Genomic DNA, 25,826 nt, shown 5'->3' with positions numbered 1-25,826 from the left:
TGTCTACCTATTGAATCCTTCTGAACAACCTGGGATGGCAGATGTTGTTCCTTCATGGTGTTAAAGGTATTATACCTTTTATATTACATATGGTATTACTACTACTACTACTACTACTACTACTATTATTATTATTATTATTATTATTATTATTATTATTATTATTATTATTATTATTATTATTATTATTATTATCTCATGGAAAGTCTGTCTACTGCAAGTGAGAACACTCTTGAGCCTTGAGCAGATCTGGGTCTTGATTCTAACTGATGCCCAGGCATGAATTTTGGTGAGTTGCTCTGAACATAAAAAAATGAAAATAATCCATTAAGCCACCTGGAGGTCAGGTTTGCTCTCCCTAATCATATCTGAAGGACTGTTTAGCATTAGTTTTTAATGCTAATTAAAACAAAATACTAATTAAATTTAAATAGTAATTCTAATTAAATTAATACAAATATTAATTAAATTAAAGTGCTATTTAAACCAGGTATAGAATAGGCAATGCCTGGCTCAACAGTAGTAACCAAGTCTCCTAGTGGACCAGCATGAGTATGAGCCAGCAGTGTTCTGCAGTTGCCAAAACAAAAACAAATGGAGTCATAGGTTACATAGACAGGGGGATAGCTTCAAGATCATGAGACATGATAACACCACTTTATACTGGACTAGTAAGACCACACTTGCAATACTGCATCCAGTTCTGGTCATCCTAATAGAAAAAAAAGATGCTGAGAAAGTCAGAGAAGAGCAACAAAGATAATAAGGGTTCTAAAGCCTAAATCATACTATGAATGGTTAAGGGAACTAAGTATGTCTAGTGAGTCTACCGAAGAGCAGGAATAAGGGTGACATGATAGCAGTCTTCCAGTATTGAGGGTCTCTCACAGAGAAGAGGTGCTCAACCTGCTCTCCAAAGCACCTTTGCTTCCAGGGGCTGCAGGTGCTCCATTGCTGGAGGTTTTCAATAAGTGATTGGAGAACCATTTGTCTGGAATCATATAAGGTGTCCTACTTGAGCATGGGGTTGGACTAGAAATCCTCCAAGATTCCTTTCAGCCTCCTTTTCCTCCTTCCTCCTCTCCCCTCCTTTTTCTTCCTCTTCCTCCTCCAAAACATCCTTCTCCTCTTCCCCCTCTTCTTCCTGTTATTCTATGTTATTTTATACTTGTAGTATATTCTTATGTTATTTATGCTTGTGGTACTGAATTTAGTTTCTGAGTCTTGCATGCTTATTGGCATTGTTATTCATTTTTGTATTTTATTTTTATTTACAAAATGGATATGCTCCTTCAGTCCAGCTGGACTCTTAAGTGATTTGTCACATAGCAGCGTAGCAATATAATGCAACCAGGATGATTCAGTAATATAAAGTGGAAATACTACAGTAAAACAAAAGCTTCCATTGATGTTTCTAGAATTGGTCTTAAAACACTCTCCAGAAAAGCCAAGTTTTACAACTGTCCAAAATCTGAAAGGTTGACGATCTTCTTTGCGTCAGAGCTCATACTGTCCCATAAGAAGGTAGCAAACTTTTCTCAGATTTTCTGCTTATTTGTTTGGTACCAAAATGGGTACAAAGTCTGCAAGATTTAAGAACCTCCTTTTTACTCCCTAAAACTTCTCAAACTCAAAATACCCTTCCCACTCCAGTGGCATAATGATGTCAGCAATCACATACAATTTCCAGCCTCTTCAAATAAAATAAAATAGAATAAAATAGCATAGCATAGAATAGAATAAAATAGAATGAAATGAAATGTAGCTCCTACATATGAGGCTGATTCAGGATTTACAGTATTTTCTAAATATGTGGACATGTCAGCATGTAAAATATGATTGGCATATCAGAGAGAGATGTGATGTAATATAAAATTTGGCATTCTTTTTGTCTTCTGTTCCTATGTGATAGGATAGGGCCTTACTCTGACTGAGGTTTTCTGCCTCCACAAACCTCAGTAGCTGAGGGGAATGCTTAAAGTGATGATACCCTGCCTCATATTTTACCTATTATTTTACCTATTTAATGTTACAGACCAGGGGTCTCTAAACTTTTAGAACTTTAAGACTTGTGGACTTCAGTCCGGTCTGCAGCACTTCGGGGCAGGCAGGAATCCGCGACTGTGCGTGGTTTCTGCCTGTGCTCGCTGCCCGAGTGCCCTGAGCCACTCGGCTTCAGGGCTAGCCACCTCCGTAGAAGGTGGCGAAGACAGGGGGGACCTGGCAGGGTCGAGAGATATCGCACCTCTCTTCCCTAGCCGGCTAAACCCCCTTTTCTGAAGGCAGCTGAGCGGCGGTCAGAAATGGCCGCCACATAGAAGCGCTCAGCCGGAAAAAGAAAGTGCAGGAGGAGCTGTGAAGAAGTGAAAGTGTTTTTTACTGACCGGGATAAAGCAACAGCAAAAGTACCCTGGAACTTAGAATTTGCCAAAGATACATTGTTTCCAGAGATTTACAAGCAGCGAATGGAAGTTTAAAAGGGGAAGTTTTTCTTTCGTTTCACTCTCCTTCCTAACGTGACAACGAATAGAACCGCAAGAGAAATCAGAAAACCCGCATTGGAGGTAATTAAATGCTAAAGGGATAAGGATTTCTGAACATTTAAAACAACAACAACCTTTTTTGCTGTAAGTGGGAAAGGAGAGGAAAAAAAATTGGAGCAGAATTTGAAAGTAAGGAGGAGATTGCCTAGAATTTTAAAGAGCTATTAAATATTAACAAGACTTCTAAAAGATACATTTTAACTGGAACTTTGTGACTAAACAGTAACCCCAGAAAGAGAAAGGGAAGAAAGAAGAAAGTACTAAAAGAAACAGCTTATTTGAATTGTTTGGTGATTTTGGAACTTTTGGGAACTATCTTTGATTAAAAACACTTGGGTGGTTGTTTTGGAAAACCTTTTTCTCTCTACAATGGCATCACTTGTGGATGAATTGAAAATTGAATACCAAAAATACAAAAAAGAAGAACAAGAAGGGAAAGATTCTCTTGGAACTCTTTTTCAATTTTTAGAAATGGCTGTTTGCACTTATGAAAAACTGACTGCGCAACAGGATGACTGGGATAAAGAAGAAGCCATCTTTGATGAACAAGTGACTCTATTTGGGGAAGGAAAGGAGAAAGAGGAAAAGAAAAAGGGACTTTAAGATTTGAAAAAAACAACCAAAAAACCTTATTTTTTAAGGTGAAAAGTGGATACAACGTTAGAAAACAACAGAAAGGGGGAAAGCAGAAGAAGAAAAGGGAGGTGGAGAGACAAGGGGGTAAAAAGGGCAAGGAGAAGAATAAGCAAGGGAAAAAGGAAGGGATGAGAAGCCTCAATGGTGGGGAGCAAGATGTAAAGAAACAAAATTCTTTTAGAGACAATGGGTAAACTTAAATGAAAAAGGGATTCTGCAAAGGTACATAAGATTGTATTCTTATATTTGTATTCAGAAATAATGTTAGAAAATTGGAAACAACATATAATCAAAAATGGGATAAAATATTTAGTGTAATTTAGTGAAATTTTTGTGAAGAAAAAGAAGGCAATGAAATAAATGAGAGAATTCAAGTAGGAGAAATGGGAACATTTTAATGAAATAATGATTTAAAATATGTGATGTGGGGGGGAAATAACTATGGAAAGTATAAGTGTTCCCATAAAAGTATGATATTTAATTGAAAAGTAACATGTAAAGAAAATCAATAAAATTGTTTAAAAAAAAAGACTTGTGGACTTCAACTCAGCCAGCAAAGCTGCCTGAGGAGACCTGAATGGTCAAACAAATGGCAACTTCAAATCTCAACAAATAAATGCTCTGTCTTACATATTGGCAAAAAAAATAATCAGAAAATAAAATACAAGCTGAATAGTCAAGACCTTGTTGATGATCCAAACTCTGTCAAGGACCTTGGAATTCTCATCTGTAATGATCTAAGTGCTAGAGCCCACTGTAACTACATAGCCAAAAAGGCATTAAGAGTTGATAACCTAATCCTACGTAGCTTTTTCTCTGGTAATATCACACTACTAACTACAGCATACAAAACATTTGCTAGACCAATACTCGAATACAGCTCATCAGTCTGGAACCCACATTACGTATCTGATACTGACATAGTTGAGAAAGTCCAGAAGTATTTCACAAGAAGAGTTCTCCACTCCTCTACTCGTTGCAGAATACCTTATGCCACCAGACCTGAAATTCTAGACCTAGAAAACCTAGAACTACGCTGCCTTCGGTCCGATCTTAGTATAGTATATAAAATCATACATTGCAATGTCCTACCTGTCAATGAATATTTCAGCTTCAACCATAACAACACAAGAGCAAACAATAGATACAAACTCAAGGTTAACCGCACCAAACTTGATTGCAGGAAATACAACTTCAGCAACAGAGTGGTCAATGTCTGGAATACTCTACCTGACTCTGTGGTTTCTTCCCCAAACCCCAAAAACTTTAACTGTAGACCTCTATTGACCTCACCCCTTTCCAAAGAGGGGCGTGCATAAGCGCACCAACGTGCCTACCATCCCTGTCCTATAGTTTCTTTTATTTTTATTTTTATTTTTTTTGAAAACAGTTTTATTAATTTTGACAACAAACAAAAACACATAAAACATAAAAACATCATCCTTTCCTTCATGAGTTTACAGACAGTGTATCGGTTGGTTTATCACTTTTTTTTGTGCATCCATTTCATAGTCTCCATTGTAGTTATATTGCATAATAGCTCATATTATCAATCAACAATTATATAGCCTGATATCATTATTAAAGAATCATTTGACTATAATTTTATTAATTCATACTTTAGCGAGATAACTATAGTTTATTTAATTTATTTTATAGCAAATCATAAAGTCATAGCAAGTCTATCTTAATAAAATTTTATAAAGATAATATCATAGAAAAAAAGGAAATACGTATTCATTGTTTCCTAAGGTTCTAAATATTCTATTATTATATTTTATTATCTAACCATTGATAGAAAAGGTCCCAAACTTCATAGAAGTGTTTATCTTCTTGTTCTCTAATTTCAAATGTCAATCTACTCATTTCAGCACATTCCAATATTTTCTTAATAATTTCTTCCTGTGATGGTATTTTCTCACTCTTCCAATTTTTAGCAAATACAATCCTAGCCTCTGTTAATACATTTACAATCAAATATTTCAAATTTTTATTGTATGTATCAGGTAAGATTTCCAATAAAAAAATCTCTGGTTTTAAATCTATATGTTTCTTTGTCATTTTTTCCAACCATATGCGAATTTTAATCCAATATTTTCTAGCGTCCTCACAAGTCCACCACATATGGTAATATGAGCCAGGTATCTGATGACATTTCCAACACTTTTCAGATTTATTATTGAACATTCTTGCTATTCTTGTTGGGGGAAAATGCCACCTGTAAAACATCTTATACAAAGTTTCTTTATATGCTGTTGACATTGTCATTTTATAATTTTGAGACCACAATTTTTGCCATTTCTCTAAATCAATCCCATATCCAAAATTCTTCCCCCAAGCAATCATAGTTTCTTTAACTTGTTCTTCCTCTAGTTTAATTTCCAGTAAATAACCATAGTTTTTAAATCACTTTTTCATCAGTACCTGTCAAAATCTTATCTAAGTCAGTCAATTTATCATAAAATCCCTCTGTTTTAGAATCTTTAACATACCTTGAATGTATTTGCGCATATGAAAACCAATTCATCTTTATACCTTGTTCTTCTAAGTTTTGCATCATTTTAAGTTCACCCTTTTCATCCAATATTTTCCCATATCTAACTGTTTGTTCCTTCTTGTATATTATAGGATAAGAAAAAGCTTCAATAGTTGATAACCAAACTGGGATTTTCAAATAACATTGTCTCTTAATTTTCTCCCAGTTTAACCATAAAGTCTCCCATATATAATGCCTTCTAAAATAGCCCTGTGATTTAGTTCCCTTGTACCACAGAAAAAGTTTCTTTTATTTTTCTTATATGTATCCATTTCATGTATTTACAGCTACGTTTATTCTTATACCTATTATCTTGTAAGCGATTGACAAATCAAATTAAAAAAAAAAGATGGGGAAGAAAACAGCAATCACATATGAAGTTGTGCTTTTAAAGTTGTAGCAACGTTTCGGCAGAATCTCATCTGCCATCATCAGGCTTCTGCATTATGTTCATCTAACAAACACAATACAGACAAACATATATACATATATATACATACATATATACATATATACACATATACACATATATACACATATACACATATACACATATATACACATATACATGTACATGTACATGTACATGTATATGTATATGTATGGATGAACACTGTACAGAAGCCTGATGATGGCAGATGAGATTCTGTTGAAACGTCGCTACAACTTTAAAAGCACAACTATAATGACGTGGGAAAATACCCGAACAAAGATGAATACTATATATATATGTATATATGTGTGTGTGTGTGTGTGTGTGTGTGTGTGTGTGTGTGTATTTGTTTTCTTAAGTTTTCATGGGTATTTATATGTATGGTATTCAGCTTTGTTCAGGTATTTTCCCACGTCATTATAGTTGTGCTTTTAAAGCTGTAGCAACTTTTCGGCAGAATCTCATCTTCCATCATCAGGCTTCTGTATTGTGTTTGTCTGTGAGTCAGGCTTTCACAGCCGTTTCTGTTTTAAATTTGGTGCTAGCCTACTGCTGTGTTAGAATGGTTTTTTCTTCATCCTGATAGGTTGGGAGTCTTGGTCTGTGTTTATTGGTCTTGGAGTTTGCTGTGTTCTGCTTGATTGGTGTTTCTAATATTTTCTGTCTGTTTTGGAGCGTGTTTTTTTTTTGTCTTGATTGGCCGGCAACATTGTGTTTCCTGTATTGGAGGTTTTTAGTGCAGCTTGGCTTCGGGTAAATGGACGGCTATCATTTATTAGGAAGCTAGGTTTCATCTGGGTGCCTGGTTGGGCTGTGTTTGAGCTGGAGGTATCGGGGCGGGGGTCTGTTTGTGCCCAGGTGTTTACTTGGCTTGTGGTCTGGAGATTTTTTTGTTTGTGAGTGCAGGCTTCCTGACAGTCTGGTGGAGTCATCTCTTCTATTCATGCTTTCAGGTCTTTTTTCAATCTCTATGGCTTCTCTGATAATTCTGTAGCTGGGGTTTTCTATAGTGGCTAGGGTTTTGATGCCATTGAAGTCGATGCTTTGACCTGTGGCTTTCATGTGTTGGACTAGTGAGGAAGTGTGTTCCAGCTTTTTGACTGCATTTTTGTGTTCATCCAGATGGGTACTTATTCTTCTATTGGTCTGTCCAATGTATATGGCAGGGCATGATGCGCAGGGGACTTCATATATGCCTTGGTTTTCCAGGACAATTTTATCTTTGGAGTTTCTTAGGATGGCTGCTATTTTTCTGTCTGTTTTGAAAGCAGTCTTGATGTGATGCCTGTGTAGCATCTTACTGATTTTGTCTGTAGTACCTCTTATGTAGAGCAGGACAGCTGTTCCATAGGGTCTGTTCATCTTCTAGGTCTCCATTATGACTCAGTGTGTTTTTGTGGATCAGGCCTGTGATTTTGCTTTTGTGGAAGCCATTGGCTGTCAGTACTTTAGTCAGGGTGCATAGTTCTTTATGTGTGTCTTGTCTGCCAGGCATTTGATTCTGGCAATTAGTGTTTTGGCCACGGAGTTTGTTTATCTGTGCTGGGTGGTGGTGGGATTGGGCATTGAGGTAGCAGTTGGTGTGTGTTTTCTTCTGGTATATGGTGTGTCCTAGTGTGCCATCTGTTTTTTTGGTAGATTAATACATCTAGGAATGGTAGTTGTTTGTTTGTTTCCATTTCCATGGTGAATTTGATTTTGGGGTGTGTGCTGTTTTGGCGTGTTAGGAAATTGTTTAGGTTTTCTTTTCCATGGGGCCAAATCACAAATGTGCCATTGATGTATCTTAACCATAGTTTGGGTTTGTGGGTGGCATTGGCTCGGGCTCTAGATTTGAATTCTTCCATGAACAGGTTTGCAATAACAGGTGACAGTGGTGATCCCATAGGTGCTCCTTCAATTTGCTTGTATCTTTGTCCTTTGTATCTGAAATATGTGTTGGTTAAGCAGTGTTTTGCTAGTTCCATGAGGTGTTTGGGTGGTTGGTATTTATTTTTGATGATTTCTAGGATTTCTTTTATTGGGACTTGAGTGAATAGTGAAACCATGTCGAAACTTAGAAGCAGATCTTTTTGTTCCACGTGTAGATCTTTGATCATTTCCAAGAGGTGGTATGAGTTTTGTACATGTGAAGCTGCTGCTTCAGCATGGGGCTGTAGCTGCTTTGCTAGGTATTTGGCTAGGTTTTGTAGTGGTGCTCCTCTGGAGCTGACTGTGGGTCTGAGAGATATGCCTTCTTTGTATATTTTGGGGAGGCTGTATAGTTTGGGACATCTGGAAGATTTTTCTCTTGGGATGATCGTCTGTTGGATCTCTTTGTTCATGTTGCTGGTTATGATTTTCTTCTTGGTTATTTTTTCCAGATATACGGTTGGGTCCATGTTTGTGGGTTTGTATGTGGAGTCTTGGAGTAGGTCTGTCAATTTTGTTTCATAGTCTTTTCTATCCATTACTACTGTGGCATTACTTTTATCTGCTGGAAGTATGATTATGCTGCTGTTGTTCTTTAGGGCTTGCAGGGCTTTTAGTTCCTCTTTGTGTAAGTTGCTTTTGAGTGGTTTGCTTGTGCATAGGATATTAGTGACTTGGTGTCTTATTCTATCAGCTTTATCTTTATTTAATTTAGTTAGGCTAAATTAATTTGGTTCTGGAGAGGAAAGTCTTGGCTACCCTGCACAGATCAACTCCATAGCCAAGACCCTCATCTCCAGAACCAAATGCCTAGCTGACAAAGACCACCTGAGAACAGAATTACACACCCTCACTAACGTATTAATTTCCAATGGATTCCAAAGAAACACAATTACCAACCTAATCCTAAAGGAGAAACCCCCCAGAAACCGAGACACAGAACAGGACAGTCGTATTGCCATCGCCCCCTACATCAAAGGCACCACAGATAAAATCAGAAAAATTCTCCACAAACAAAATATCAGGACAGCCTTCAGCACTGACCAAAAAATAGACAACATCCTAAGAAACCCCAAAGACAAGATTCAGCTAGAAAACCAAGGAGTTTATGAAATACTATGCAACAATTGCCCAGCCACATACATTGGACAAACCAACAGGAGAATAGATGCATGCATTGCAGAACACAGTCAGAAAAGAAGAAAATACTTCCTCCCCTTTCCAGCACCTTAAAGCCACAGGACATGAAATTAATTTTGAGGGAACCAAATTAATTTCCAATACTGAACACTTCAACAAGAGAATAATCAGGGAAGCCATCACAATAGAGAAACACCCCCATAACATGAATAAATGATACCTCCCGCCTACCAGACTTCTGGAAACTAGCCCTTATCAACAAACAAGTCCCAGCCACAAAAACCAACACCGGACCCAAAACAACACATGACGCCACCACAAATCTCCCTCACCAGACTCAAACCCAAACCCACCCCATAGACAAAAGGCAACCACCATCCAGAAACCAGACCATGGCTGCATCACCAGCTACCACACACCCTGACCCCCCAAACCAAGCAAACGGACACATGCCATGAACACATAGCCAGGCCTCAAACTCAGAGCCAAACTAAAACCCGGAATGTCACATCATAGCCACCTGCTCAGGATATCTCATCACGGAACTCAGGAGGCTACACCACAAAACCTCAGGATGTTACAACACAGCCAATGACCCAGGAGATTGCAGCACAAGACCCAGGATGTCACAACAATAGAACTCAGAAGGTCATCACACAGCCCATGACCCAGGTCATTACAACCCAGGAGATTACAGCACAAGACCCAGGGTGTCAAAACAATAGAACTCAGAAGGTCATCACACAGCCCATTACCCAAGTCGTTACAACACAGGAGGCTGATAGACACACAGCCAATACCTCAGCCATACATGTTCTTACAAAAAAGCCAGCCAATCTGCAAACATCAACTCCATCAACCAACCAAAAAATGACAACACAGCCAACCTCCCCACCAGTATTTATAGAGAGACTGCAGCTCAGACCACACTTTGCTCGCACAAGCACAAAGCCGAAGGCACCAGCCTGAAGATGGCGAGTGGGACCTCATCGAAATGTCACCAAGATACTCTCAATCTTACACGGGAAAAGACCCAAACACACCTAGACCTACATACCTGTACCCATGAAAATCAACAAAAACAAATATGCGTGTGTGTGTGGTGTGTGTGTGTGTGTGTGGTGTGTGTGTGTGTGTGTGTGTGTGTGTATATATATTTATTTATTTTTTTTCTTAAGTTTTCGCAGGTACTTACATGTATGGCATTCGGCTTTGTTCGGGTGTTTTCCCACGTCATAGTAGTTGTGCTTTTAAAGTTGTAGCGACGTTTCAGCAGAATCTCATCTGCCATCATCAGGCTTCTGTATTTTATAAAAGTCTGATTCACAGATGAACCTGATACAGAAGCCTGATGATGGCAGATGAGATTCTGCCGAAACATTGCTACAACTTTAAAAGCACAACTATTATGACGTGGGAAAATATCTGAACAAAGCCGAATACCATACATGTAAATACCCGCGAAAACTTAAGAAAACAAATATAAATATAAATACACACACACACACACACACACACACACACAAAATACTAGCAGCAATGAACAAAAGGCCAGTGACCTATTTCCACAGATGAGAGAAAATGAACAGAAATAAATTATACTTGTGTACTTTCCTCGGATTTGTAAAATTTGTTGCAAGTCCAGAATTCCAGATTCTTTGATAGAAAACATGAATATATTTTGTGAGAGCAGACATGAGTACAACATGGTCCACTTTATCCTGATTCACAACACAGCCTCAGTCCTATGTTTGCAAACTCTGATTAGGTAGAAACCTTAAAACATACATCTTAATTTCCTATGTTACAAGCTGAACAAAATAGATGGTTTGGGAGAATGCTCACTTTTCTTGCATTAAAAATACATTATTGACCCCATTGTTCACATAACATTGTCCAAATGTTATGATTATGGCCAGAAAAAGCAAACAAACATTGATGTGACCTTCTTTTCAGTGAGAAATTCCAGAAACCCAGGTCTTTTCTATGAGTTATTCTAGGAACTATATAGAGTGCTATTAGTAGTTAAGTAAGGGGAGTGTCCCTTATCATCCAGTTGAAGTTCCTTATCATCCACTATTTTTTATAAAAGTATTAAGCTTAATACTGCAGAATGCACACCTACATTTTAGAAGCATGTAGCAGTTTTATATGAATGTTTCTCACCATGTTCTCTTTAGAGTATTGAGTTCATCCACATGTGCTGGCTGACATACGTTATTCAGAGAACCATGAGTAAAAATGCAACATTCAAAATGCAAATAAAATGGTGTTCTGAATGCAAATTTAATTTGTATTTATATTACTATAGTATATTTTCTCAGAAATTAGTATTAAATATTAATATTAAATATTTTTTAATAGGACTTATTGTTGCAACCTCCAATTTGGAGATATTACTGATAATGAATAGCCTTAATGCTGGTCACTGAGGAACACATCTGTACATGGAAGAAAGACATAATGATTAACATTTTGCTACAAAATCCATATGTTTTAATAAAATTTTTTGGAAACAATATAAAAAACATTTTCCACCTTGAAGCTATCCATTTTTTACTGCACACTTTTAATATGTCAGTACCTTTCCATATAAGCTTCACAGAACAGAGTTTGCATGGGACAGCCCCACATGGGTTCTTCTACTAAGAGACGATTGCATGATGAAAGGCACCAGAGTGGCGGTGTATTAGTGAGGCTCAATGATTGATGATGATGATAGGAACTGTAATTCCAGAACTATCATCAAGGGCCCCGGAACTGCATTTGCAGGAATACATGGACAATAATGGACATAAATATCAATTAACAAAGTTAAATCATCTGTGCTATTGGAATTACATTTGTTTATGATCTAAGATGTCAGATAATGATATTAAGTGTAGGTGGTATTATGGCTAAAGCAGGATGTAAAATCTCATCAGCTGGGTTTGTTAAAAAGGAAAATATTAATATTAAAAGATAATTTGTGGGCTACCCCTCTGTAAATAGCTTCTCTCCATTGTCTTCCACATTGGCAGTGAAAAAATAAACTGCATTAGGTACACATATGATTTATAATACATGGCTTTGAAAGAGAAAACTTTTAAGACAAGTACAGCAGAAATGTTTAGCTGAGGTATCCCTTTATCACTTTGAATGCCATCTTCTGCAATAATTGCTGAGATCTCTTCATTAAATAAATTTGCACAGAATTTTGAGTCTAATATCTATATAGTGTTGATCTTGCTGAGAAAAGGTTTCTGATTTCCCTCTTTTCTAGACATTTCGCTGAAATTTGAAAATGCTAAGAAAGTTTTAATTCCACTTAGGCCTGAAGCCAGCTGAGTGACCTTGGGCCAGTCCTTCTATATCAGCCTTAGGAAGCAGGCAATGGCATACCATTTCCAAAACCCTTGCCAAGAAAACTGCAGGGACCAGTCCAGGCAGTTGTCAAGGGTCAAAAACTAACTTGAAGCCCATCCCACAAACCACATATTCATTTATGCTTGTTTGAATAATAAGTTCTAAGCATATTAATGGGTTGACAGAGGATGGCTCCTGTGCATAACTATGTAGTTGTAACCTTGAAGATAAAAATAAAGAGCTTTTGCTATAGGAGAAAATTGCCTGAGCATTTCTCCAGTGTTCTGAGCAGAGAATCCAAAGAATGGGTTAACTCCACCTTTCTGCCCAGAGATTTAGTCCTTTTAAACTTTGTAGCCACGCCTCTCCTGACTGTGTCCCTGTTTTGACTCAGTCTTAGCCCAAGAGAGGTGTTTAACAAGAGCTTCTCAGAGCAAAAAGGCAGAGCTGAATTATTTGGACGGGACACAGGACGACTGGAAACAGCACATTTTGGGGGGTGAGCAACACAGCTGCCAGCAAATCAGCTGGTTTTGGGCAAATGGCACAGTTTTTTAGGCAAGTGATAAAGCCGCTGCAGCAAATCAGCTGTTTTTTGGCAAACGAGCTGCACGACTCAGCTGGCTACTCCGGTCTGATCAGCACAGCCACAGCCAACAGTTCTGCTGGCTTCCCATTTTATTGGCACAGCCACTACAACAACTAAGCTGCAACTGGCATAGCTGCTAGAGCAACATGGCTGGCGTCTTTGAACCACCCAGCGCAGCTGCCATTTTCTGGCTCATTGAAACAGAGCTATCATTTGGTGCACTTTTCAGGTGCAGATGCCCTGGTGCCTCCCCAGCAGGGGACCAGAAAACCTCCAGGAGAAATAAAGGATGGAGGATACTGCTACCTCAGAGAGGTGACTCACATGAGTGGGGATGAATGGGGGGGCAGCACAGCCTCATATTAATCAAAAGGGTCCCTTAGCACCAAGAGCGGGCAGTAGAAGAGTGGCTGCCTGAGTAAGTGCAAAAGCCCTACATTCCAGAAAAGTCTCTAAGGCTGAGGAAAGAGACCCCCGGAGGTGTCAAAGAGCTCAGGAAAGAGAGATCTCCAAAGCTGAGACATAAGCTGAGTGATGAAGGAAGATAGACTTTCCTAGGGGAGACAAAGACCAGAGAGGGCTAATACTCCCAGAGGATGAGGGGTTGGCTCCTGATCCCCCAGCATTCACAGAGCCTGGCCCTTTTAAAATCACTTCAGTTTAAAGCCAGAACCACAGCCCACATGGGAGCTGAGCCAAGTACATCAGAGCCAGCATTGGGGCAGACCTGAACAAATTCCTCTTTTCAGAGCCAACAGCAGAGAGTGAGGAGATCCCCTCATCCCAATTGTTCTATGATGTGGTCCAGAGGCAATGGGTTCCCCCAGGAACATACCCCAACCCAAATGGGAGTGAATTGTTTTTTTACAATGTAGCCCAGACTTAGCTGATGTACAACTTCCAACAGTAGATGGTCCTGTGGCAGCTTTAGCATCCTCTACTTTCCTGTCTCAGGATATGGCAGACACTCTGAAAACAGAGGATAGGAGGGCAGAACTGACCCTTTCCAGGGCTCATCAGGTGGTAGCCTGGGCTGTCAAGGCAACAACCACTTCCCTTTTCAATAGAGTCTCCTTACTTTGGCTTCACCAGATGCAAGAGATAGCTTCGCCTGATGACCAACACCTCCACAGGACATCAACAAACTGATAGCGGTGATGGAATTCGTGGCAGATGCCACATTAAATGGAGCCAAATTTGCTTTCAGGGCCATTGCATTGTTGGTAATTGCCCGCCATCTGCTGTGGCTTTGCCACTGGCAGGCAGACATAAGATTCAAATGGAAGCTAGCCTATGCTTATGGGTGAAGCGGTTGTGTACATATGTGCTCATGTGCAAGCTCAATTGATTGAAGAGTTCTATCATTTTATTTCTTAAAGATGCTAGGACTCAACGAAAGACATGCTTGCAGTTGTACTCTTAAAACCATGTTTGTCTGTTTGATTCCCCCCCCCCCAAAAGACTTGTCTAATAGGGCAAGAACTGCTAGAATGCTTTGTGTCATGAACCAGCTGTAGCATATAAATTCAAATTGTGCAAATGGTTGACATTGTTCACATTGTCTGTGAAGGTCACAGGTGATGATGAGCAGTCTTTTTGCTTAGCTTGCTTTACTGAGTAGTTGTGACAAAACAAACGATGATGATGATAAGGCAGAGAGGAGATAGCTTTTCTATCACTCTGAGGTTCTTGGAGGTAGGTTAGGACATCCATGTAATAAATTAATCCTTGCAAACACATTGGAAGAAAACATCCATCAAATCTTTGCAAGATTGAGACCTGAAATACATCAGAATGTGAATGTTTTAAAAAGGTCCTACTTTATATCTTTGTTTAAGAAAGAGAGATTGAATCTTATTTCTTTCTCATGAATGTTCACAGGAAAAATAGAGCCATATGCTGAGATTTCAGGAGTTCATTACTCATAGCTGTCTTACAGTATAAAGTGGATATATTATAACCCATCCCTCTTGGCCTTAGGAAGTGGTCAAATGACCACATTCTTGGGCTGATGGATTGTTCTTCTCCTTTGCTTAAGCCCAGACGTGGCATTTATGAGGTGGTCTCATGACAAGGGGAAGTCATTTTGAATAAAAACAGAATCCTAGTTCAGACTGCAGAGAAAGAAAACCTCCTATCATGAGCGTGACTGCATCCCTAGCATGAAATTTAGTTAAACATCTGTCTGGGGGAATAATAAAGGCTTTATTACCAATGTGGGTAGGATTTCCAGTTGATAATGAAAACTTTTCTTAGATGTATTTACTTGTGTTGTGATTTGTGTGCAAGAAGCCTGTGGCCTACAGATGTAGCACTTTTTACAAATGTTTGTGGTGTTATTGTTGATTTGATTTGGAATCTTTTATAATCTACTCTGCATATAAATTAAACCAGCAAGATGCATCTCTTAGAAATAACCTTTGCCATCAAGCTGAAAGGTCATTTTTTTCTACCCAATTAGTGGATTCTGTCTTAGATGTCATTCTTTGATAGATTACTTTCATAAGCACTGTTGTTAAATCAGAAGATGTCAAATTTACATTATTCAGTCCTTGTCCATGCCTCTAGGCTACAATTCTCTACTGGGATTTTGTCTTCTGATCTTTAGACTATTTCTGGCTCTGATACTTCTAAAGGACAATGTAGAAGCATAGCCCATCAGTTCCTAAATCATGTCATAATGTGAGCTTCCTCAGAAACAAATGTTTGGTTATGTTGCAGTTAGAATCAGGATGAGATTCAATCACCATGAGGTTTCTACAGTATGAACAAATGCTGGTTGTCGAAATCAACCTCTTTCAAAATTCTTTGTTTATTTGGTACATTCATATTTTGTTTTTGTTTTTTTCCACCATGGACTTCAAAAACAGCAGGCAAGGGTAGCTTCAGCAAGGAAGCTTCATATGTGACCCAATGCAGCATCTTAAACATAATCATTGTGTTATGCATTTTTGTAGACTACAGTTTGCTTGTATGTTAGGCTTTGTATAGCACTCTAGAATGGCTATTATTAATCCAAAAATATGAAATAAATATATGCCCAGAATATTTAACCGTAATTTCAGTGCACTTTCAATTGATTGTTACAATGGATTTTTCCTATAAATATTACCCAGATATATCAACGATTGTGGTCTGATGTATGTTTGTTAAAACATGAGAAGGGCAAATGGATGCCACTGTGCTCAGCAGAAGAGTGCTTAGAACCTTGCAGGTTTCAGATGGATCAGAGCACACTAGAGTTCACTTTTATGCATGCATGGCTTTGGGGCTTTGCTAAGGATATTTATGATTCATGGAGAGGGAGGTGGAAGAGCACCTTAATGGGATGGTGCTGATTATTTTTCAGCTTCACTGAGAATTGAGATTGTTCAACACTTTTGCAAAAGGTGCTCAACCTTTACTGAATGGAATCCTTAGTATACTATAAATGGACACATGCGCTGAGGTGGAAAGCTGCCTTCAGGAAATCTTCCCTCTTTACTGAATTGTGATGAGCAGAAAATCTTTTTTTCTTCAAAGACAGGCAGGAGCTGAGTGTGAACCTGAATGTGCATGGCATTTGGAAAAAAAGTAAATAAGGCATTCAGCTTAAAGGATTGGAGTTCTGGCAGCTCATGAAGGCAGCTGTCTGGGTTTTTCTTTTTTTGAAACCCAATGTTGAGTTTATTGTTGAAGTACCATGAGCATCTCAGATAATTTCTCGAAAGAGAGGGAGACTTGGTGAGAGGCACACATTCTGGTAACTGCTTTTGGGGTGATTTGTGGGTGATCTGTGCAATTTTACGGGGCTGAGCAAGGAAGCACCTGTGGTTTTCAGCTCCAGCATTACCCTCTGTCAGTCTTCAATGTCAACAGTATTAAATGCACTGAACCTTAAATCCCACTTGGTTTTTTTGTACAGTCTGTCTTCTTTTGCAATAATAACAATACTACTTTAATTGAGTCACTTTACATCTCCAATTACTATTTAAAGTAAAACTGAAAGACTCAGGAGAAAATTCTGTTTGAATATTTAATATTAGATTCTGTGCAGAATTTTTTTGCTTATGTACATTACTAGCAGTATTTTCATCAGTGTGGGTCTATTCTCTCTTCCCCCGCACTCTGGCCCCAGCTCATATGTTTAATTAAGAAATATAGTGAGGATGTACAAGATCTCCTGTGATGTTAATATAAAGTAGAGTTTGTTTATCTAATTCTAAAGGCTTAGTATTGTAACAATAGTGTTATAACTTTGGAGATTGCTATGCCTGGAGAAAATTTTGTAGATATTTATTGCAGAATGGTAATAAATTAGTCTCTGTGTGGGGGAGTTTGTGTGTGTGTGTGTGTGTGTGTGTGTGTACATGTGTGTGTGTGTATACACCAGTGTGTGTGTTATGATGTCCAAAATGGTTTTCATTTGTCTGAAATTTCGTTGGAGTTTATGCATATTGATCAGAGTTTATACAAATCTGTTTAACATATACACCCCAACATCCACTTGTGGGTATGTATATTCTTATAAAACATACAAAATGTTGTTCAGATACTTCTATTCTCAAGTGTGCTGAGCAGAGAATCCAAAGAATGGGTTAACTCTGCTCTTCTGCTCAGAGACTGAGTCAATCAATTCTTCGGTCACACCTCCTTTGCTAACCTCATGCCCAGTTTTGACTCAGTCTTCACTAAGAAGAGATGTGTAGAAGAAGTGCTTGGATTCTTCAAAACAGTAAGGTCCTGGCTCCATGTAAGCCTTTGCAGGACTGCGAATGGCTAGGCAGGCTCCCCCGGTCCATCCAGCATAGCTGCCTCATTTCAGCTGATCAGCTGGCTTCCCCAATCTGTCCAACATAGCCACCACATAGCCACTGTATGGCATAGCCGCCTTTGCCATGGTCAACTCCACGGCCGCTTGACTAAACAGCCTCACCTTTCCATTGGCTGGCTCCACGGTCTGCCCAGTATAGCCACCCTCTTCAAGATTGGCTTCTCCGGCCCTTCCGGCTCTGCCATTTTGTTATGGCTGGCTCCCCCGCCTGTCTGATATAACCACCTATTCTGACTCCTGGGTAGAGTCGAGGCCCCCAGGTGAGGTCCTCTCAGACAGCAGAGAGGGATAGAGTGACTGTCCATTTGAGTCTTGGGCATACTCCAAAGCGACTAAGGAGAAATGCCATGGCAGCAAGGTTCCACTTAGGAAGGAGTGCCCGGAGTGGTAGAAAACTAAAGATGGACCATGTGGACCTGGCAATACCAAGGGTGAGTGGGGAGGATCAGGGGCTTCCTGTCCAGACCCAGAGTTGGCTAAAAGGCTCCACAGGATCGAGGCCAGTCACTAAATGAGCAGCAGCCCGATTAAAGGCAAAAGCCCTTTCCTTGCAAAGAGCCTCAATGGCCGAGGAGAAAGATGCCCAGAGGCACCAGAAGGCCATTGACAAAAGGATTGCCAAGTCCAAGAAGGAGGTGGAGCAAAAGAGAGGGAAAGCTTCCCTGGAGAGGAAGTGGTTGAAATTTCCCATGCTTTACCTGCTCAGCAGTTAAACCGTCCAATCGAGGTAAAGCAACAGATTCTTTGCTCTCAGGTTGAGTCGCCAGATGGCACCAGAAAGCAATTCTATCAGCTATTATTCAGAAGGCAATTGCCAGATGCAAGAGTTTTTTGCTGATACACAGTTGATGCTAGCAGAAAGGCAGTGGGAGCCACCGCCAAAACAGATGAAGGCAGCACCAGAGGCTACTTTTACACCCATGGTAACAGGGCTTTGCCCATGTGAGAGCCAGGGACCTGAGATTATGGGCCAGATGAAAATCCTGATATCAGAAGCCTTAACACAGGCATCACTGCAGGCCTACAACAGGGATGTAAAGCTTCCCTGTGGCACCAGAAAAACCCATACATCAAGACCAATTTATGGCATCACAGCATCAAAGAGATCTGGGGTTTTTCCAAGGGTCACACTCAACCCCTTCATCCATGCAGAGCAATGGGGCATTGCTTTCAGGCGATGAGGACCAAAAAGAAATGGAACTTTCAGAGGATGACGGAATGGCTCCAGATCCACCAGCATTTTCAGGGTTCTTTCGTCCAGCTCTCTTTAAATCCTTATTGTTTAAGGCCAAAGCAGCAGCACACTTGGGAACTGACCCAACTGCAGTGGAGTCAGCATTGGACCCAGTGAACCCATGTGAGCTGCTCTTTTCAGAGCCAACCACAGAGAATGAGGAAATTCCCTCACCCAAACTATTCCAAGACATGGTCCAAAGACAATGGGTCCAACCAGGGGTATACCCGCTCCCAAGCAGGAATGACAAAAGATTTTATAATGTGGCCCTGGATTTCGCCAAGGCACTGCAACCACCAACTATAGAAGGCCTGGTAGTGGCCTTAACATCCTCCACCATCCTGTCTAATGATGCAGAGGATGCTCTGAAGACAGAGGATAGGAAGCAGAGGTGCCTCTGCAAGGTGCATCAGGCAACTGCCTGGGCTGTCAAAGCAGCTATAGCTGCCTCATTCTTTAACAGGACCTCATTGCTCTGGCTCCTCCAGACGCAAGAGAGGGTTTCCCCTGGTGACCTACGATTACACCTGAACATCAACAAACTGATATTGGCTATGGAATTCTTGGCGGATGCCAGCCTGGATGCCACGAAGTTTGTTTCCAGGGCCATTGCCTCTTTGGTGGCAGTCCGTCAACTACTGTGGCTTTGCCATTGGCACGTGGACATGAAGAACAAGTGGAAACTAGCCTCTGCTCCCTTCAAGGTTAACAAGCTGTTTGTAGAGGATATAGATCCCATTTTGGTGGAGACTAAGGATAGGAGAAAGGTCCTACCTTCTGTGAATCAATGAGCTGACCGCCTTCCCTCCCTTATTTCCACAGGCCTTCCTTTTGGTCCACAGGTATGGGGTTTGGCGCCCCTCAATCCCAGAGAGCATATGCCCACAAACAAGACCGGCAGCTGGACAGAACCAGATTCAGAGACAGGAACAGACAACACTTCCAAGGCAAGCCATCGTTCTAGGTCACAGGCAGTTGCCCCTTTCATCATGCCAAGTGATGACAGGTTTAGATCTCCCATTGGTGGCCACTTAGGCCTATTTGTTGATCAGTGGGAAGCAACCATTACAGACACGTGGGTACTGAATATGGTGAGACTAGGTCTCACCCTTGAATTCCTCTCCACACCCCTGAGTTTTTTCATAAGTTGCCCCATCTCAAGGGACAAGGCAAAAAGAAGCCTCATGGACACAGCAGTCCAACACTTGCTGGACTTCCAAGCTATTCAACTGGTCCCAAAAGACCAACAGGGGCAGGGGTCTTACTTCATTCTGTTTATAGTTCCAAAGACCTCAGGTGGTGGGGGGGTGGAGAGCAATCTTGCACCTGAAAAGATTAAACATACATCTGATTTACAGAAGATTCAACATCCAGTCAATACTGGGGAGCATCCGGGAGGGCGACTTCCTAACATCATAGATCTAACAGAGGCAGATCCTGCCATCTCACCAGAGGTTTCTGCAGTTCCACTGCACAGGCCAGCATTATCAATACAAGGCCCTACCATTTGGCCTATCCTCAGCACCCAGAACATTCACCAAGTTGCTGGCAGCACTAGCAGCACACCTCAGGTGATTCCAGTGTGCATTCAATGTTACCTGGACGATATATTGATACAGTCCTCCTCTCCCCTCCAGGCGACAGAGGATTTGCAGATCACAATCAGGGCCCTACAGGATCACAGATTTTCTGTGAGTTTTGACAAGAGCCATCTAACTCTTTTCAACTGACTGCTATACCTGGATACAATCATAGATACCAGGTTGTGCAAGATCTCTCTATCCCAGGAGCATCAGGTCAGTATAAGAACCTTGGTGAGTCAAATCCAAGCGAACTGAGCAGTGTCCTGATCCTACTCTCACACTCCTGGGCAAAATGGTGTCCTGCATATCAATCGTACCTTGGGCATGCCTGCACGCAAGAACCTTGCAGTGGTTCCTCCTACCATACTAACAGTTCGGCAGGAACAACATGAATGCCAGGGTTCAAGTCCCATCAAAGGTATTGCGATGCTTCCAGTGGGGATGTCACAGGCCATAACCAAGGGATACATTTTCAAGGAGCTCAGCTACCTGAACATCACCACAGATGCTAGCCTCTTCAGCTGGGGTGCCCACTGTCAGTCCCAGATGCACAAGGACAGTGATTTCAATCAAACATGAAAAACAACATCAACTGGCTGGAGCTCAGGGCAACCCGTTTGGCCCTCAGACAGTTCCAAGACATGATCTTTGGACACCATGTACTCATTCTGATGGACAATGTGGCCACCAAGGCCCATATCAACCACCAAGGGGGCACCCACTCCAGATCCCTCATGCAGGAAATTGAACAATTGGGCTTCTGTACAGAGAGAGATCTTCTCTCCATCAGGTTGGAACACATCTCGGAGACAGCGAACATACAGGTGGACTGGCTCAGCAGAGTCACAGTTGACCATTCAGAGTGGTGCCTGCACCCAGACTTATTCAGGGAGTTGTCAGAAAGTTTTGCCCCCTCCAATCCTGGACCTGTTTGCTTCCCCATCAAACACCTAGTTACCCAGGTTTTATTACAGGTTTACAAAATGGAGTGGAAGGGACCAATTTACTCTGCAGTCCATGGCCCTGAAGCCTACTATATGCCTTCCCTCCACTCCTGCTCATCCCGAAGGTAATCAAGAAGGTACTGGCAGAGAAGGCAGAGATCCTGCTCCTAGCTCCCCACTGGCCCAGACATCCATGGTATGCAGAACTGGTCAGCCTGTCAGTATCCAGGCCCTGGAGGATCTTTCAGGACAGAATCTCCCTCAGACAGGGAGCCTTAGTTCATCCAGAACCACAATGGCTCCAATTGATGGTCTGGCATTTGAGCGGACAGCTCTGAGTCAGTTCAATTTCTCCAACAAGGTCATACAGACGATCCAGGCCTCTAGGAGGCCTTCAACTAACAGAATCTATGATGTAACTTGGAAGGCCTTCTGTGACTGGTGCTCCAAGTGTCACATTGACCCCACCGCAGTATCAGTGACTCAGATCCTGGAATTCCTTCAGGGGGGGCTGGACAAGGGTCTGTCCCTCGATACTATACACAGGCAAGTGGCAGCCCTGATGTGTTTATGAAGCATCGTGAACAGGCAGAATATGGGGTAATTATGCCCAGTATTGAGAAAGCTCCTTGTTCCACCATTTCCTCTTTTGTCCCTTATTTAGACCTTCATAAATGCATTTTTTAGGGTTTTTTTTTCCTGATAAATGCAATTTTTGTTTTTTTCTCTCTCTTGCCTCCCACACTTTTGCTTTTAATGTGCATGGTTCCTAGATAAGGGCTTTTTGAACAAAATTCTTCTAAGAGTGCTTTGTGTTTGTAAATATGACTATCATACAGACAAATTTTCTAAGATCCAGATTTCATGCAGTTTCCTCCTAATTTCTGGCAACCTTGGTTTACTTTTTATGAGTACATGGTTTGAAAAATGACTATTATATTTCTTTTCATATTCTGTCAAATAAAGTGGCTTGACATTTCAAGATAAAATGCAAAGGACATGTGGGGAACTATAAAACTGCACATGAATTTCTGTTACTTTTCCATTTTTAAAAATTGTTTAACATCATGTGGGAATCTTGAATGCAATGCAGGAGCTTAAATGTGAAGGGTTGATGAATTATGGAAGTTATAAAAGTTTTCTTTGCTTACTTTGTCTGTGTTCCAGGCAAAATAAAATGTGTCCCTTGAATACTTTTGTTGGAAGAGTTGGACTTATGCAAATGATGCATGGCTGTTTTTATGAGGAGGGTATAAAAGTGTGCAGAAGACAGCAGACATGTGCATCTATCAAGTTAACTGAAAAATAACTGCATAGTTAGTATGCATAAAATCTATATGGCATACATACATGTTCCTGGATTCCAAGAAAAGAGAAGAGGTTTTAGAAAGAGCTGTGGGTTTATATAAATGCTTTTGTGTTGACAACATTCTCTCCATGGAACAAAACCAGATGTTTTTATGTATCCTTACCTCTTAAATTCTTTCTTGTGATTTTTTTTCTGGATACTGTTTTTCCCCCCAAAGTGGAAAGTCACATAGAATTATTTGGATGAGGTTTGTGGAAGGAAACGTATTGAAACAATCGGTATGTTTTGGAATAAAGCAGTTCACATATGTGGGTGTATGTGTGCATGTACAGGCATACATACAAGCCAAGAATGTTCTGCCAATTTGTTAACAAGGGGTTTGCTTGCAAAATATTGTAAGGTTCTATATAAAGTATTTCTAAATAATTGTAATATAAATAATAGTAATGATAATAATGATGATAATAATAATATAATAATAATACACTGAAGTCAAGAAAAAAATTAGAGGTGAATACATCAAGAGAGTGAAAAAGATCTTAAAGTCCAAACTCAATGGAAGAAATACCATCAAGGCAGTCAACACTTGGGCAATACCAGTCATTAGATACATAGCTGGAATAGTGAACTGGACTCAAACAGAATTAAAAGCAATGGATAGGAAGACCAGAAAAATAATGACAATGAATCATGTCCTTCATCCTCGCAGCAACATTGACAGACTCTACCCACCAAGGCAAATAGGTGGGCGTGGATTGTTGCAAGTTCATCAGATAGTTGAAGAAGGAAAAAGGGCTTTGGAGGAATATCTGAAGGACAATGAAGAAGATGCACTGAAATTAATATGCCAGGAAGGCTTGCTGACTATCAGAGAGACCAAACTGGCCTACAAGAAAGACCAAATGAAGAACAGAATGGAGACATGGTAAGACAAAGCACTACATGGCCAGTACATTAAAAAAAATAGCAGGGAAAGCAGATAATAACAAGACCTGGCAATGGCTAAGAGCAGGAAAGTTAAAGAAAGAGGCTGAGGGATTAATTCTGGCTGTGCAAGATCAAGCCTTAAGGACAAATGTATACAAAGCCAGAATCGAGAAGACAGGAACAAACAGTAAGTGCCGCCTATGCAAAGAAGCTGAAGAAACAGTGTACCACCTGGTAAGTTGCTGCAAGAAGATTGCACAAACTGACTACAAGCAGCGGCATGACAAAGTCGCAACAATGGTGCATAGGAAGATCTGCAAGAAATATCATTTGCCTGTAAAAGCAAGAACTGGTGGGACCATAAAATAGAAAAAAGTCATAGAAAATGAAAAGGTTAAATTGCTCTGGGACTTCAGAATCCAGACAGATAGATACCTGCCATATAACACCTTGGACTTAATAGTTGTCAATAAGAAAGACAAAAAAGTCTGGATAGTGGATGTGGCAGTGCCTGGAGACAGCAGAATAGAAGGGAAAGAACTGGAGAAGATAACAAAATACAAAGACCTACAAATAGAAATAGAACAACTATGGCAAAGGTAAGCAAGGGTAGTACCAATAGTAATAGACGCATTGGGTGCAATCCCGAAACAATTGGAGCACCACTTGAACACTATAGGCATTGACAAATTTGCCATCAGTCAATGGCAGAAGGCAGCTTTACTTGGAACAGCTGCTATCCTGCGGTGATATCTGTAACACCATCAAACATCAGATTTGCCTATCCCAGGTCCTTGGCAAGGACTCAATAGGTAGACAAAAATTCCAAACCCAGTCTGACTGTGCGATGAATAATAATAATGATAATAATAACCAGGAGACACCAGAGTTGAAGAAAAAGAACTGGAAAAAAAATCACGAAATATTGCAACCTGGCCATCAAAACTACGCGATTATGGATGAAACATATAACAGTGATACCCATTGTCATCAGGGCACTTGGTATCATATCCAAGAACTTTGCAAAATACATCAAGAAGTTGCAACTTCCTGCTGTAGTGCCAGTGGGGCTGCAAAAGACTGCACTACTTGGAACAACATACATTTTAAGAAGATACTTGGTTGATACTGTACCTAGGATCAGTGATGGGATTCAAAATATTTTACTACTGGTTCTGTGTGCGTGGCTTGGTATGCATGGCAGAGGAAGGATACTGTAAAATCTTCAGTCACAGGTGGTATTTGCTGGTTCTCTGAACTACTCAAAATTTCCACTACCGGTTCTCCAGAACTGGTCAAAAGCTGCTGTATACCACCTCTGCCTGGGATGCTGGCAACAACCCGTATCAATCATCAGAGCCAGTCAATGATATTTGCGATACATTTTTAAATGTTCAATTGACGGAGTTTCATGTAATAATAATAATAGTAATAGTAATAGTAATAGTAATAATAATAATAATAATAATAATAATAATAATAATAATAATAATAATTCACTCCAAAAGTAACATTACAAAATAAGTGTATGTAAAATTAGAAAATAGGGAACATGTATTTTGAAATATATGAACAGTCTGTTTTTGTTGAATTTGTATTCTCTGATGTCAAAAATGAGTTTAAAAAAACACTACAAAAGAAGATTTTCAAGAAAATGAAATATAAAAACTAAAAAAATAGGTTCCTATGCTAGAAGATTCTGTATACAACTAGGATCTGGATGCAACATATGAAAAGGTGAAAGAGTTCAGACTCTAAACCATGATTAAATTAAAACTTAAAACCTGCAGAGCTATATTGCTAACTGCTAGCTGAGCATAGCATTTGTTCTGATAAAATACATTCTATGGTTCTACAGGACTTTAAGAGAGTCTGCCAGGGAT

At 40.1% G+C, this 25,826-nt stretch overlaps 1 protein-coding gene and 1 pseudogene across 5 annotated transcripts in view; both read left to right on the top strand.

Annotated features, from left to right (window-relative positions):
* The window catches only part of NRP2 (neuropilin 2), a 255,966-nt gene that overhangs the window by 27,061 nt on the left and 203,079 nt on the right, over positions 1-25,826 (top strand). The window lies entirely within an intron of this gene.
* Positions 18,834-20,144, top strand: LOC148127909 (uncharacterized; annotated as a pseudogene).

Source organism: Pseudonaja textilis, chromosome 1 (assembly GCF_049901715.1).
Source record: "Pseudonaja textilis isolate UNSWEBS1 chromosome 1, rPseTex1.2, whole genome shotgun sequence".
Classification (NCBI taxonomy): Eukaryota; Metazoa; Chordata; class Lepidosauria; order Squamata; family Elapidae; genus Pseudonaja; species Pseudonaja textilis.
Note: the sequence above shows the minus strand (reverse complement) of the source record. Positions and strands in the feature narration are given on the sequence as shown.